Genomic DNA, 4,918 nt, shown 5'->3' with positions numbered 1-4,918 from the left:
TATTTTTACCTTTTGTACAAATATTTAGTGTCACAAAATTAGTAATTTCATTTGTTAATCATAAGCAAATAATATTTGATTTTATAAAATATGAAATGACTCAATGTTAGGTTTGAATGAAAATAAATTTATTTTAATGTATCAAATTGGATCAACTAATAAAGTCAAGTTGAGAAATTTAGTGTACGAATTGAGAAATTTAAATCCATGGAACAAACTTACTTTAATACTTTATCTTACCCTATCATATTAGTTCCGAAGTTTATTTTTTACGGATTATAGTACATGTATAGTACATTCAATACTTTTGGGTGAGTTTTTTTTCTCTTATAGTTAAGGTTTAATGCATGAGTATTATTGGTGTCTTTTTTATGTGATTTATATGATATTCCATTGATTTATTAGAAAAGTTTAGTGGATTATGTCCTATTGAATACTATTTTGAGTCTATGTAACTTTTGATTAATTTCAAGTAGCATTCGGATGAATATTTGATCAGTGACGAATCCAAAAATCTTATAAAAAGAAGGTCGAAAGCAAAAAATTGAAAGTGTCTTCAGTTTTAATAAAAAAATGTATATTTTAAACTAAAATTAATTTTGAAAAATTCATTTATATCAAAAAATTTTTCATAAAATTTTAATTTTTATCCTTATTATAAAAGATATAGCATAAATAATATAAATTTGTTTCTCTAATACTTTTAATATATGTATTTAAAATAAATTAGAATATAATATATAAGATATATTCATATCAATAAAGAATTTACTTAATATATTCTGATTTTAATATCATAAAAAATAAATTTTAATATAATTTATTTTTATGTATAAATTTTTTATTACATTCAATTAGGAATTATTATAAAAACTAAAGTATTTTTATATGATAATAGATGGAAGAATTATAAAAAAAATAGAAAGAACAAAAGAAAATAAATTTAAAATGTATGAAATGGGATTTGAACCCATATTTTGAAGTATAAAATGTATCCTTTCAACCACTAAATTAATAGATGTATTGAAAAAAATTTTAGCCATTATATAAAATATATTTTAAGTTTCGAAAATTTAGGGGGCATGGTCCATGCTGATCCCCCTAAATTTGCCTCCGAATTTGATGAAAAGTGCATGAAGAAGCAAAGGAATCTCATGCGTACACATCATGCATGCATACGCATCACTGAAGCAGCAAAGGAGGTCATGCGTACGCATATGCTGCACATACGCACGATTGCAAGAGTTTAAAAGAAACAATTCTCCTTTGGACAGGTGGCACTAAACACCACATCGAGACCTTTTTATTGCGTGCAACCCATTCTGTTGGTTGGCGCTAAACGCCCAGTCACCGGCGTTTAGCGCCAATAGTGTGTTTTACAATAGGGACCACACATTTGCAAGAAATCAACAGAAGCAAATATGATTTGATTTCAAATCAAATACTAATTAAAAAAGATTTGTTAGGATATTATTTAAGTTTTACATTAATTTTTATTAGGATTATAAATAGGATTGAGATCTGCTCTCGCGGGGATTTCTCTTTTTCTAATTTTTATTCCGTACTTTTACACTTTTTTCTACTAGAATTTTCTACACCATGAGCAACTGGTGTGCACGAATCCCCACACTTCGTACATTAAACCAGCAAGTACATTGGGTCGTCCAAGTAATACCTAAGTGAGTCAGGGTCGATCCCACAAGAATTGTGATTTGAAGCAAGTTATGGTTATCTTACAGATCTTAGTTAGGCGGATAGAAGAGTTGTTGGATTTGGTTAAACGCATAAAATTGGAAAAAAAGATCTTAACTAAGTTGATATGTTTATAATGATAAAAAGAAGGTTAAGGCTTAGAGATGCTTTGTTCTTCTGGATTAATTCTGGTCTTATTGTCTTTTTTAACTGTGAATGATTTCTTTTATGGCAGGCTATATATGATTGGTGCCGGTTGAGAGGTTGCCAATGCTCCTCCAGATCTGAACCCCAAGGTTAGTGTGGATCCATTCAGATTGAGGGTGAAGCTCCTATAGTCCATTCTCCATAATGATCCTATCAAAACGCCAAAGACAAGGTCGAATCTTCCGGATCAGAGAATGCTGTGCCTTTGGTTCTAGCCTCTACCACAAAGACTCTAATCTTTCCATACCTCGGGTGAACTGATGTCTCGAGAAGTCCCTAACAAAGTCGTGGATTAGCCGTCTAAGAGATGTATAATCAAGCTGGTGATTCAATGCTTTCCAGTTACGTAGTCACACGAACCCAAGAAGAACACGGGTGGTTGTCAGGCACGCGGTCTTAGAATGAAGAATGAAGATACATCTTAGAATAAAGAATCAAACACGGATTAAAAAGAAACAGTAATACTTTTATTAATCCATAAAACTCAGGAGGTTTAGAAACTCATACTGATAGAAAATACAATGATAAAAGTGTAAAGTGTGCGTCCTCCCTTAATGAGAGGTGTAAAAGTCTTTAAATACTAAACTAATGACTAAGGATTACATTAAGAAGGGTAAAACAGTTTTTTAGTGCTAAAACCCACTTTCGGGGCCCATTTGGTGAGTGTTTGGGCTGAGCTTGATTGAGATCCACGTGATAGGAGGCCTCTAGGGCATTGAACGTTGGCTAGGGGGTATTTTATGGGCGTTCAACGCTGGTCTTTTCTCCTTTGGGCGCTGGACGCCAGAATAAGACAGGAGGCTGGCGTTAGACGCCAGTTTTAGGCCTTCAATTCTGAAGTAAAGTATGGACTATTATACATTGCATGAAAGCTCTGGATGTTAGCTTTCGATATCCATTGAGAATGTTTCATTTAGATATCTATAGCTCAAGAAAAGCTCTTTCGAGTGCAATGAGGTCAGATCCGGACAACATCTGCAGTGCTTTCTCTGTCTCTAATAAGACTTTTGTTGCAACTCCTCAATTTCAGCCAAAATTCACCTGAAATTGCACAAAAACACACAAACTCAAAGTAGAATCCAAAAATGTAAATTTTGCACTAAAATCAATAAAACTTAAACAAAACATACTAAAAATTATATGAAAATGATGCCAAAAATGTATAAATTATCCGCTCATCACAACACCAAACTTAAACTATTGCTTGTCCCCAAGCAACTAAAAAGAAAGTAGGATAAAAAAAAAGAGTAAGATACAATAAATCTCAGAGTTTTCAATGAAGCTCAGTTTCAATTAGATGAGCGGGACTTAGTAGCTTTTTGCTTTTGAATAGTTTTGGCAACTTACTATCCATTAAAACTCAGAAGTGTTGGTATCTTTAGGAACTTAGAATCCAGATGATATTATTGACTCTCCTAGTTCATTTCTTTTTTATTCTTGAACACAGTTTTTTAGAGTCTTGGCCATGACCCTAAGCACTTTATTTTCCAGTATTACCACCGGATACATAAATGCCACAGGCACTTTAACTGGGTGAACCCTTTTGAATTGTGATTCAGCTTTGCTAGAATCCCTAGATAGAGGTGTCCAGAGTTCTTAAGCACACTCTTTTTTCTTTGGACCATGACTTTAACTGCTCAGTCTCAAACTTTTCACTTGACACCTTCACACCACAAGCATATGGCTAGGGACAACTTGGTTGAGGCGCTTAGGCTAGGATTTTATTCCTTGTAGGCCCTCGTAACCATTGATGCTCAAAGCTTTGGATCCTTTTACCCTTGCCTTTTAGTTTAAAGGGTTATTGGGTTATATTTTTTTTTTTTTCTTTTGCAACATGCTTTTTCTTTTTCTTTTTCTTTTTGCTGCTTTTTCTTGCTTCAAGAATCAATTTTTGAATTTTTTAGATTACCAATAATACTTTTCCTTTTTCATCATTCTTTCAAGAACCAAAATTCTTAATTTCAATTTCAAATACGCACGGTTTATTCATACATTCAGAAAACTAAAGCAATACCACCACATCAAAATAATTGAACTATTCTTATTATATAAATTAAAATTCATGCATCTCTTAATTATTTTCAAATAAATTTTTCTTTTAAGTAATAGTGAGAGATATATGAAACATTTTATAGCTTAAAGAGATAGATGGAAACGATCATGCAATAAGAACAAGGGAACAAATAATACAACATAACAGAAAATAGAAAACAAAAAAATAACATAAGAAAAGGAGATGAAGAGAACGAATCCACCTTTAATGGTGGTGGCTAGTACTCCTCCTTGAGAATCCAATGTAGTGCTTGATCTCTTCAATGTCACTCCTTTGTCTTTGTTGTTCTTCCCTCATAGCCCTTTGGTCTTCTCTCATGGCCCTTTGGTCTTCCCTTATTCCATTGAGGATGGTGGAATGCTCTAGATGCTCCAACTTCAATTGCTCCATATTAGTGTTTAATTCTCCAAGAGAATTATGCAATTGGTTCCAATAGCCTTGAGGAGGAAAATGCATCCCTTGATGTATCTAAGGGATCTTATGTTGAGGCGGTTACATAGGCTCTTGTGCATGTTCTCTAGTTTACTCCATTCTCTTCTTAGTGATGGGCTTGTCCTCCTCAATGGAGATTGGTGCGCGAAATTGTGAACAATACTTTTCACAACTCTCATAATCCCCGGTCATGAACCCCAAAAACTTGGTAGCTCAGTACCATGGCATTACACAACTTCGCACAACTAACCAGCAAGTGCACTGGGTCGTCCAAGTAATAAACCTTACGCGAGTAAGGGTCGATCCCTCGGAGATTGTTAGTATGAAGCAAGCTATGGTCATCTTGTAAATCTTAGTCAGGCAAACTCAAATGGATATGATGATGAACGAAATAAACATAAAGATAAAGATAGAGGTACTTATGTAATTCATTGGTAGGAACTTCAGACAAGCGCATGAAGATGCCTTCCCTTCCGTCTCTCTGCTTTCCTACTGTCTTCATCCAATCCTTCTTACTCCTTTCCATGGCAAGCT

Source organism: Arachis duranensis, chromosome 10 (genome assembly GCF_000817695.3).
Source record: "Arachis duranensis cultivar V14167 chromosome 10, aradu.V14167.gnm2.J7QH, whole genome shotgun sequence".
In the NCBI taxonomy this organism is placed as follows: Eukaryota; Viridiplantae; Streptophyta; class Magnoliopsida; order Fabales; family Fabaceae; genus Arachis; species Arachis duranensis.
Note: the sequence above shows the minus strand (reverse complement) of the source record.